Source organism: Acinonyx jubatus, chromosome A1 (genome assembly GCF_027475565.1).
Source record: "Acinonyx jubatus isolate Ajub_Pintada_27869175 chromosome A1, VMU_Ajub_asm_v1.0, whole genome shotgun sequence".
Lineage (NCBI taxonomy): Eukaryota > Metazoa > Chordata > Mammalia > Carnivora > Felidae > Acinonyx > Acinonyx jubatus.
The window spans coordinates 131381505-131393941 of record NC_069380.1 but is presented as its reverse complement, the minus strand read 5'-3'; the positions used below and the strand labels follow the sequence as shown (position 1 = coordinate 131393941).

At 35.0% G+C, this 12437-nt stretch overlaps 1 protein-coding gene across 10 annotated transcripts in view; it reads right to left on the bottom strand.

The window, feature by feature from the left end:
• Positions 1–12437, bottom strand: part of ERBIN (erbb2 interacting protein) — a 127732-nt gene that overhangs the window by 81007 nt on the left and 34288 nt on the right. For all 10 annotated transcript variants that reach the window (XM_053223418.1, XM_027040879.2, XM_027040888.2 and 7 more), the window contains one exon: positions 4862–4909. The gene's annotated coding sequence lies outside the window, so the exon portion shown is untranslated. The remainder of the gene's footprint in view (positions 1–4861; positions 4910–12437) is intronic.

The window sequence follows — 12437 nt, the reverse complement described above, 5'->3', positions numbered from 1 at the left end:
AAATAAAAATAAATTTAGTTATACATATTATAGCCAACAATTTTTCAAAACAAATAATTCCAATTCATTTATCACAATTTATATATCAAAGATAAGTATCTTCTCCTTTACACACATCCAATGGAATATATTTAACATTGTTTTACTATCTAAATTTATATATATTTATATACTGAATTTCAAATGAACTCAAGTACTTCCCTACTTTAAAAAAATGACCTGTTAAATAACCACTTATATGCTTCTGTAAGAACCATGCTTGACGAGTCTTGCTTATACTCAACTAGAAAAATCCTAATACAACAAAAAGATTTCCTTAATTTCCGGGTAAGAGCTATTTTTTAATTAAGAATTTGACTCTACGCAGTTTTGAGTAGGAAGTAGGAAGTTTTGAGTTTTGATCTTCCACATCAAAATTCCAGTACATGCCAAGTTTATTTTGTTCCAATTAAATATTGGCCTTTTAATTTTTCTAAAGAACTTAAGAGTCTTATATTTGTGTAAGGTTACACACTAGAGAATAAACTGGCTTCATTAAAGGGTATACCAATCTCATTGTTTCAAACTAAATGGGGGAAAGGTTTAATTCTGAATTAGTGAAAATTTTCTAGGCTAATTTTATTAAAAATACAGTGTGTACACATAGGTTAATTCCAACTGGTCTAAGATTATATTACCAAAGAAAACCTACTTCAATAAATAAGACTGACTGCCAATCAGTAATCAATTCTTTGTAAAATGATAAATTCTTGCTTTGAACAGATGACTATTAGAGTAATAGATCACTTCCAACCAGGGCCAAGACTAGGTTGAAACCAGTGAAGCAATTACCTCAAGCACAACATATAAAAAGCACCAAAACAATGCAGTAATCAAATTAAAAATTTTAATGTATTATTTAATTAAAATCACTGAAAAATGATCTGTTTATGAACAAAATGACTATTTTTAAAATAAACACAGGATTGGTATTATGAACTTTTTTATTTTGGCTCAGGTTTTTTTATTTTTTATTTTTTTTTAATGTTTATTTATTTTTGAGAGAGAAAGACAGAGTGCAAGCAGAGGAGGGGCAGAGGGTAACACAGAATCCAAAGTAGGCTCCAGGCTCTGAGCTCAGCACAGAGCCCCAGTCGGGGCTCGAATCCATGAACCGTAAGATCATGACCTGAGCTGAAATCGGATGCTCAACCAACTGAGCCACCCAGACACCCCTATTTTGCCTCAGGTTTCAATATGGCTTGGCAAGGCACTGCTTCTAACAGTTCTATTTCAAATTATATGATATTCTTAAAATGTTTTACAACAATAAGTATTCCACCTGCAATCTTTTAAAAAATATGACTATTCTTAAGTCAATTTATATGCCAGGCACTGTGCTAAATTCTTTAGGTAAAATATATGTATATTCTCATTTCAACCTGCTATACCTTTCCAACACATATACTATAATCCCTATTTTTCCATAATAAAACTGATTCTGTGCTCTTATTACATTAGACTGCTTCTCAATATATAATGATACACTTGAACTCAGCTTCTCGAAACTATTAAAATATCAATAGGACTTTATTACGCACTTCTTCATAGTTTACAAAAACAAAATACTGATGGAGCTCAGAACACAACACTCCAAGGTATGGCACCTTGACATACTGAATATTTTACACTTAAAGAGTCTGAGAAAACAGCAGAAGCAGGAAGGTCATGCTCGCTTACCCTTACACTTCTCTCCTGAAACAGATCATAAAATCCTTATGTGACAGGGGCCTTCCTTATACCTGGAGGAAAATAGCAGCCCCATCTCTGAAGAATGGAGAAAAGTCCTAAAAAACAGGCTTTACTAAATTTCCCCCACTTTACTACACTTAACCTCATACTCTGACCTATTATACTTCTACACAACTCTACACTCTTCAACAAATGTAGTATAAAAATATTAAGTTTTAATGGTTTCTTTAGGTCCTTACTCGTTATGAAGGCTCCTGTGCCACTTAAAACTTGCATTAAATAGGGCACCCGGGTGGCTCAGTCAGTTAAGCATCTGACTTTTGGTTCAGGTCATGACCTAGCCAAGTGAGTTCAAGCCCCATGTCAGGCTGACAGCTCAGAGCCTGGAGCCTGTTTCAGAATCTGTGTCTCCCTCTCTCTCTCTGTGCCATTCCCCCACTCATGCTGTCTCTCTCTTTCTCCCTCAAACATACCATAAACATTAAAAAAAAATTAAAACACTTGCATTAAATAAATTTGCATGCTTTCTCCTGTTAATCTGTCTTTGTAAGTTTACTTTTTACATCCAGCCAAAGACCCTAAAAGGGTCAAAGAAAAATTTTTCCTCCCCTACACTATGGTGTTAAACAAAAGTTTCTACTACATAGTATCTTTGTCTCATGGGAATATAACATACAGCATGGTGACTGTAATTAATAATAATACTGTACTGCATATTTGAAAACTGCTGAGAGAGATCTTAAAAGTTCTCATGGAGGGGTGCCTGGGTAGCACAATCAGGCATCCAACTTCAGCTTAGGTCATGAACTCAGTCTGTGGGTTGGAGCCCCTCTTTGGGCTCTATGCTGATAGCTCAGAGCCTGGAGCCTGCTTTGGATTCTGTGTGTCCCTCTCTTTCTGCCCCATCCTGCTTGTGCACTCTCTCTCTCTCTCTCTCTCTCTCTCTCTTTCTCCCTCTCCCTCCCCCCCCTCTCTCTCTCTCAGAAATAATAAATGAATACTTAAAAAAAATTCTAAAAAAAATTTCTCATTGTAAGAAAAAAATTTGTTAACTACATATGGTAATGAATGTTAATTAATTAGATTTATTGTGGTGGACATTTAGCAATATATACATATAATGAATCATGTTGTACACCTGAAATGAATATAATGTTACATGTCCATTTTACTTCAATACAAAAAAAACTTTGTCAACAAAGAAATATCCAGAAAAGTTTACTGAATGCTTATTAATAATCTATGTTTATATGAAGGTGTGTTTTACTGCCAAGAATAAGCAGTTTTATTGACCTAATGAGAATTTCATTGCTAAAGGGGAATTTAGCTTATACTTGTGTGTTTATGGGATAGCAAAAATAAAAGATTCCAAAAATGAATATGAAATTTCTTGCTGCAGGGATTCTAAGATTTCAACTGATAATGAGTTAAGACGACACTTAAGAATAGGGAATTCAATCTGCTCTTTCCAATATGGTAGCCACTGGACACATAGCCATTTTAACCTTAAAATTCAAGTTAAATCAAATCAAATTAAAATTCTCTTTTATCAGTCACACTACGCACATTTTAAAAGTTCAACAGCCACATGTGGCTAGTGGATACTATACTCAGTAAAAGAAGATTGAGAACATTTCTATTAGTGCAGAAAGTTCGATGGGGCAATGTTGGTTCAATGTTTGAAACTATTGCTCTGGTTCACCATATTATAACTACTATATGCTTTTATTTATATAATACGATAGTACCCCAAAACTTGGAAGATAGGGCCTAAAAATCCCAGAAATCATAATGGATTTGGGACTATAAATGGGCATGAAATGTTTACTACCAAATATATGCAACTTAAAAGAACGTATTTATTTGAGATGTTGTCATGCATGCAGCACACTTGAAGCATAAGACAATTTACAAGACAGAATGTGTTCTTTTTATTGCTTATTTATTGTTCTTTTTATTGCTTATTTATTGTTGCTTATTTATTGGTTATTTATTGTTCTTTTTATTGCTTATTTATTTTGAGAGAGAGCACCAGCGTGTGTACACGAGATAGGGAGGGGCAAAGAGAGGGAGAGAAAGAATCCCAAGCAGGCTCCACATTCAGCACTGAGTCCAAAGCGGGGCTTGATCTCACCATCCAGAGATTATGACCTGAGTCAAAATCGAGAGTCAGATGTTCAACCGAATGAGCCATTCAGGCACCCCCAGAGTAAAGGTTAACGAAGGTAAAACAACATCCAAGGTTCTTCTGTAGTGCTAACCAAAGATCATGTTAGTCAGATATTCAGATATCTGACAAATATCTGACAGATAGTCAGAAATTCTAAAACATATCAGAAGAGAAAATGAATTCAGAAAAGGAAGATTAAAGGCACCTGGGTGACTCAGTTAAGGCTCCGACTCTTAGTTTCGGCTCACTTCATGATCTCAGTTAGTGAGTTTGAGCCCCACATTGGGCTCTGTGCTGGTAGCGCGGAGCCTGCTTGGGATTTTCTCTCTCTGCCCCTCCCCTACTCACGCTATCTCTGACTCTCGCAAAATTAATAAATTTTTAAAACTATTTTAAAAATAAATTTTATAAACTATTTTATATTTAATAAATTTTAAAAACTATTAAAAAAAAAACGAAGATCAGATGCTTTAGGAAAAGGTTACATCTTAAGTAAAAACCTCTTGTTGACAGAGGCTACGAAGAAACCAGTTTAGACCTTAGATTAAATTCAGGGGGCCTCAAGCCAATACAAAAATGGACCCTAATTTAGCAGACTAAAACTGCTGATTGTTAAGAAAGGAAAGGGACCTTAATCATTGAGGGCACAGGAGTAAAATACCATATGAAAGAAATAAATGAATACTAACAACCAAAGAGATCCTCCCTTACACAATACTACTAGGAAGTAAACCAAAGGAAGAAAGTCTGGTCAGGTTTGAAAAGGAAGTGATCAACTTGGGGAATGTTCATAAGAATTTTAATGTAATGGTAAGCAAGAGCCACTTTATAAACCAGACTTAACCTGGGACACATAAAAAATATTCTAATCAAATGCAGAAAGAGAAGCCAACCAAGAAAAGTCATAATAATAATACAAACAAAAGAATAAGACTAACAAAAGAAATTAAAGCTACTTACCACTGGGTTGAAGTTCTCTCCCTGATGTTTCTTAATTGAGCCAACATTCTATGGAAACGAAAAGAAAGAAACAAAATTAACAATAAAAATAGATCTTTATGATTTTAAGGATCATCTCTTCTAATTTATTTGCCTCAAAATGTAGGTTAAAATTATCAAAAATTCACCAGTGTAAACAAACAAATTTGCTATCTTCTAAATACAAAAGTAGCTTCTTAACCACTGGTTTTTAATACATTTGTCAACTATGGCGAGCCCTTACGTATATCAAATACCAAATGCCTATCTACCATTAAAATCCCATTTATTTGAACCTACTGAGAAATAATAATTTTTTTCTAGGCAAAACAAATTCTAATTACCAATTATATTTAAATTGAGTAGTTTTTGATTGTTTTGGGAGGCATACAATGCTAAATGCTGATCAGATTCTATTCCTTCCTTTCCAGAAATTTTACTTTATTCATGGTGGTAATGGACCCAGCTAAATATCCACAACTGAGCCTTCCAAAAAGGGTGCACAGGGGTTAGATGACATAATTGAGATCAGTGACATATGAAGTCTTCTTTGGGGATGGAATGAGGTTGGTTATGGGCAGACATTTGTTTTCCTTATCCTGGGACAGATGTAAACATGTCTACTGCTGCAACCATAATCCTATGACCATAAGTTAACAAGTGTGAGTATGAGAAACCAGCTAATAAGCCTGACAAAGTAGAAAGACAAAACAAGCTGGACCAATGTTAACCAATGCCTACTTTTGAATGTCTTGATATGTAAGAAAACTAAATCCCCCACTTTCTTAAGCCATTGTGAAGTTTTCTGCATGTACAGCCAATACATTACAAAGTGAAACATCCTGAACTTGAAACAGTAACATTAACAAAAATACATCATAACCTTTCTATTAAAAAATTGGTAATATTCATAAATTTATGTTCCAAATTTTAGAGTCACCCTAAATTTATTGGGCTATTTTCCCCCATGCTAAATGGTTTAGTACTACTTAGTTGTTTAAACTTCACCACAAATTCTACTTGTAACACATGCTACAAAAAATACCTTTGTGTATAGCAAGCAAAGATGGTCACTAAATTTGTCATTCAACATACTCCTACATATGTGACAATCTGGTAGAACAGAACTGCCAATAAGCTGAACCAGAATAACGCTATATGCAAGAGCAGTTTGGAGAGAGCCTAGATGAGATATCTGTGTTTAGAAATGTTAGTTTAAAATACCTGAAAGATGTCCTAGTGGGATCCTTAGTAAGCAGCTGAATATGGGCATTCAGAGAGGTGGGGACAGATCCAAACTGAGAATATAAATTTGGAAGTCATCTGCCTACAGATGATATTTAAAGCAATGAATTTAGATGAAAGCATCAAGAGCACGAGCACAGACAAAAAAGAGAATAGGACCAATGATTAAGCCCTGAAATATTACAAAAATAAGAGATCAGAAAGAAGAGATAGAACAAGCAAAAGACACTGACGAGAAGCAATGAGTCCAAGTAATATCCTAAAGGCAAAGTGAGAAAAAAAAATGTTTCAAGACGAAAGAAGTTATCAACTATGTTAATCAGAATTTAAGAACTGTCACTGTGGGGGCGCCTGGGTGGCTCAGTCATTTAAGTGTCCGACTTCGGCTCAGGTCATGATCTCACAGTTCCTGAGTTCGAGCCCTGTGTCAGGCTGTGTGCTCACAGCTCGGAGCCTGGAGCCTGCTTCAGATTCTGTGTCTCCTTCTTTCTCTGCCCCTCCCCCACTTGTGCTGTGTCTCTATCAAAAATAAATAAATGTAAAAAAAAAATTTTTTTAAGAAAAAAAAGAACTGTCATTGTGTATTAAAGTAAGTCACTGGTCATCTTGACAAGATCATTTATTATGGAGTGGTGGAAACAAAATAATGTTGGAGGTTAATGAAGAAAAAAGAGGATAACCTGACATAACAAATACAGATAATTCGGGTACTTTGGCTAAAAGGACATTAGAAAAATAGAGCAGTAGCGAGAGTAGAATGTGAATCAGGAGTCACAACAGCTGATTTGTAAGCAATTGGAATAATCTAATTAGAAGAGCCCACTGGTAAATTTTTTAAAAATGTTATTTTGAGAGAGAGAAAGAGAGACAGAAAGAAGAGAGAGAGAGAGAAGGAGATGGGGGAGGGGGGGATGGTGAGCAGATAGAGTGGGAGACAGAATCCCAAACAAACTCTGCGTTGTCAGCTCAGAGACTGATATGGGGCTTCATCTCCCAAACCATGAGATCATGACCTGAGCTGAAATCAAGAGACAGACACTTAACTGAGTGAGCCACTCAGGCAGCTTCTTTTTAAGAGCCCACTGGTAAATTTTTATAAAGAGATTTGGGCAACAATTCATAGATTGTCATAGCAAGATCTCCCACCAATAAAGAAACTGCTCATGAGGAGGAAAAGAAAAGAAAACAAAACAGACCTTGGGTGCAATGGTATAACTAGCCAAATAAAACACACATAGGGTATTTTTCAAAAATATAGATTATTATAACTTCTTTCAAGACATTCTTCTTTTGGAGATTAGATATAAAACTTAAGATTCTTTATTTTAAAGTGCAGATGTACTTCTTTTTCTCCAACATTCTCAACAATTATAAATACATGCTCAATCTTATTTCATCTATGCTCAAACCACCATCTTTTCTCCCTCTCCATTCTCTGCTATTATTTTGACAAATTCTTAGCTTGGATTACTGTGAAGACTGAAAAGTGAAGTCACTATAAAAGTTTTTAAAAATACAGTACATTATATTTTCCTATTGATTTGAAGAGATCACACAATATATCTAACTAGATTTGACAGAAATTTCAATGTTGGACTAATCTTTCTAAATGAGTTCAAAAGTTAAAATGTAGAACAAAGGCTCCTCAGGCATGCCCACAGCTATTAGTTGACACTTAGTGGTTGTATAAGATCATTTTAGTTTAGGGGCGCCTGGGTGGCGCAGTCGGTTAAGTGTCCGACTTCAGCCAGGTCACGATCTCGTGGTCCGTGAGTTCGAGCCCGCGTCAGGCTCTGGGCTGATGGCTCAGAGCCTGGAGCCTGTTTCCGATTCTGTGTCTCCCTCTCTCTCTGCCCCTCCCCCGTTCATGCTCTGTCTCTCTCTGTCCCAAAAATAAATAAACGTTGAAAAAAAAAAATTTAAGATCATTTTAGTTTAATCATGGCTATCACAGTTGTTTGCTAATTTATATTTGGTATACCTGTCCTTAGTTCTGAGGCAATTTTATAAAGGACACTATTAACTCATTATGGGTAAGTACATGAATAGTAAACAATGAAAATAGTGATAAGAAAGAAAAAAAAAAAGGTAAGAAACTTATTCAATGAAAAAAGTATAAATGCTATTAAGAACATTTGATCCTGAAGGAAAAATCAATAACTGAAAGTATAAAATGTGCTATGCCTACAACATACAGCAGGAAATGAGAAAGGAGTCTGATCAAATAGCTAAGTTTCACTTATGGCTATAAGACCAACATCAGTGTCTGAACTTTACTGGTCTGATTCTAATCTAGTAGAAATCTGAGTTTCTTCAATATCAGCACTACTAATCCAATTTTCATATCAAATGATGGTTAGCCTAAACATGTTTTTAAAAAATCTTACATACATAATAGTAGTAGATATACAAATAGAAGTTACTAAAGAGGTCCACATTTGCAAAAATTTCCATTTTTACATTTCTACATATTACTTACATAATGAAATAGATCCTTATAGTCTGGAAACTGTATACATCCATGTAACCAACAGCAATGAAGATGTAAAATCAAATACTATGGTGAAAAAAAAGGGGCAAGAGTGGGTATCTTTGTTTCATTCCTAATCTTAGAAGAAAGATTTTCAGCTTTTCACCGAGTAGAATGTCAGCTGTGGGCTTGTCATATATGGCCTTTATTATATTGACGTATGTTCCTTTTATACTCACTTTGTTGAGAATTTTTACCATAACTGGATGTTGAATTTTTGTCAAATGTTTTTTCCACATTTACTAAGATGATCATTATGATTTTTACCCTTCATTTTGTTAATACAATACATCACACGGACTGATTTATGGACGTTGACCCATCTTTACTTCCCTAGAATAAACCTCACTTGATCATAGTGTATGATCCTTTTAATGTATTGTTCAATTCAGTTTACTAATATTTTCTCGAGGATGTTTACATCTATGTTCATCAGGAATATAGCCCTGTGATTTTCTTTTCTTTTGGCATCTTTCTCTGGTTTTGGTATAAAGGCAATGAAAGCCTCAAAAAGTAAGTCTGTAAGACTTCCCTCCCCTTATATTCTCTGGAAGAGTTTGAAAAGGATAGGTATTAATGTTTCTTTGAGTATTTGATAGAAGTCACCAGTGAAGCTATCTAGTCCTAGCTACAGCAATCAGGCAAGAACAAGAAATAAAAGGCATCCAAACTGGAAAGCAAAAAGTAAAAATGTCACTATTTGCAAATGACATAATAGTATATACAAAAACCCTAAAGACTTCATCAAAAAACTATTAAACCTAATTAAGTGAATTCAGTCAAGCTGCAGGATACAAAAATCAGTTGAATTTCTAATAAGAAATTTTCAGAAAAAAAAAAGACAACAAAGTTAATGAAGGTGAAAGATCTGAATATTGAAAATTCTAAAACATTAATGAAAGAAATTAAAGACACAAATAAATGAAAAGCTATTCCATACTCATAAACTAGAAGAATCAGTAGGAGTACAATGTCCATACTATCCAAAGCAATCCAAAGTTCTTTTCTTTTTTTTTAATGTTTATTTATTTTTGAGACAGAGAGAGACAGAGCATGAACAGGGGAGGGTCAGAGAGAGGGAGACATAGAATCCGAAGCAGGCTCCAGGCTCCGAGCTGTCAGCACAGAGCCCGACGCGGGGCTCGAACTCACGGACCGTGAGATCATGACCTGAGCCGAAGTCGGATGCTCAACTGAGTGAGCCACCCAGGCGCCCCAGCAATCTAAAGATTCTATGCAATCTCTATCAAAATCCCAATGGCATTTTTCAAAAAAATTAGAATAATCCTAAAATTTGTACGATACCACACAAAACAAGAAAACAAACTCCAAAGAGCCAAAGTAATTTTGTGAAAGAACAAAGCTAGCAGCATCATACTTGTGATTTCAAAGTATATTACAAAGCTATAGAGCTACAGTTATTAAAACAACATGATAATGCCATAAAAACAGAGAGGCCAATGGAACAGAACACTCAAAAATATATCCATTCATACACAATTAATTTACAACAAAGGAGCCAAGAATATACAGTCCCTTCGACAAATGAGAGTGGGGACAAAACTGGACAGTCACATGCAAAAGAATGAAACTTGACCACTATCTTAACATTGTACATAAAAATTAACTCAAATTGGATTAAAGACTTAAACATAAGACCTAAAACCATAAAACTCCTACAAGAAAACACAGGTAGGTAAGCTTCTTGACTTGGTGATGATTTTTTTAATCTGACACCAAAATCAACAAAAGCAAACATAAGTAGGACTACATCATACTAAAAAGTCTCTAGCACAGCAAAAGAAACCATCAACAGAATGAAAAGGTAACCTATAGAAGAGAAGAAAATATATGCAAGCCATATATCTGGTAAGAGGCTAGTATTCAAAATATAGAACTTCTATACCTTAATGACAAAAAAAAAATCCAATTAAAAATGGGCAGAAGAGCTGAACAAATGCTTTTCAAAAAAAAACCATACAGGTGGCCAACAAATACAGGAAAAGATGTTCAACATCACTAATCATCAGAGAAACTATTTGTACATCATAAGATTATCACCTCTCACCTTTTAGAATGGATATTATAAAAAAGACAAGAAATAACAAGTATTGGTAAGGATTTGGAGAAAAGGGAACTCTTCTGTACTTCTAATGAGAATGTAAACTGGCACAGCTACTATAGAAAACAGTATGAAGTTCCCTCAAAAAAAAAAAACAAAAAGTGATCCAGTCATATGATCCAGCAATTCCATGTGCGGGTATTTATCTGAAGAAAACAAAAACACTAACTCATAAAGATTTATTCACACCCATGTTCACTGCAGCACATGCAGGCGCACATACATGCATATTACTCAGCCATAAAAAAGAAGTGAGATCTTGCCAACTTGCAATAACTTGGATGGATGGATCTTGAGGACATTAGGCTAAGTTAAATAAGTCAGACAGAGAAAAACAAATACCATTTGATCTCTCTTATATGTGGAATCTAAAACCAAATAAAAACAAACAAAAAACCTCCTATATGTAGAAAACAGATTGGTGGTTGCCAGAGGTGGGGGAGGGGGTTGGGAGAAATCGGTAAAGGGGGTCAAAAGTTAACTATATACATACATACATACATACATACATACATACATACATACATACATACATAAAATCCTTCTATCGCCTCAGCTGGTTCCCATCAACACCCTAGGCAAGTCAACCTGTCCTGAATAAGACTGCCTTAACATTTGTGTACAAGTATTATAAGAATGTAGCCTTTGGTTCTCATGGATAAATACATTGAAGCAAAATTGCTGGGTCATAGTCTTTATTTAATTATATGTACTTTTTTTTAAGTTGTTTTACAAAAAAGTGGTTTTATCATTTAACACTCCCTGAGTTTTGGTTACATTTTCAACAACACTTGATACTATGTCTTTCTTAATTTTAACCTATGTAGTCGGGTGCATAGCCGTATCTCATTGTATTTTTGTTTTGCCCTTCTCTAATTACAAATAGCATAGCAGAGCCTCATATATACTTAGACCTTATTTAGATGGTAAGACACTGGAATGCAAACCCTGACAACCTCATGTGATAAAACTTTTGGAGAAGAGAGTGATCAAATTTTGCATATGGGAGGAAAGTAAATTATTGTGCACTGTGCTGGAAAACAACTCCCCTTGAACATCTCACATTTCTGCATGGTCTGGGTTCTTTGAGCAATATCATTTACAGCCAATTAAATATGCTTGTATAAAGAAACATTCTAAGATAATAATGCTTAGCAACATTAAGACAGCCCAATTTCCTCTCTTGAGATTTGCTTAAATTCCAGATTAAAGATAAGGTTTTTGTCTCTTACTTTCAGAGGAAAGGACCAGACTCATCATCAGTGGTACTACGTAAAATCAGAGTTTCCCAATTTGGGCTTCCTCTCCTGCAATGCACAGTACTGCTCCTACAGGAATCATCTGACCCTCACTGTGTAGGCATGTGAAGATTAAAGCTCAGGTAAATGACACAAGATATGCCCTGGTCCCTGCATTTGTAGTGAGTAATAAACTATTTGTCTCTGATCTAGAGGTCTTGTGTCTTCTGATAGGTTACCATACTAGCTTGTAAACAAGGTAAAATCTAGACCCTTCACTGTTTTCTTACTTAACCACATAAGTTAAGAAACATGGCCACAGTGTTCTATACCACCCAAGATCAAAGACTGAGTCCATTTCCCCATTCCTTGAATTCAGACTGACCTTGTGACTTGCTTATATGGCAGTTTGTTAGGCAAATA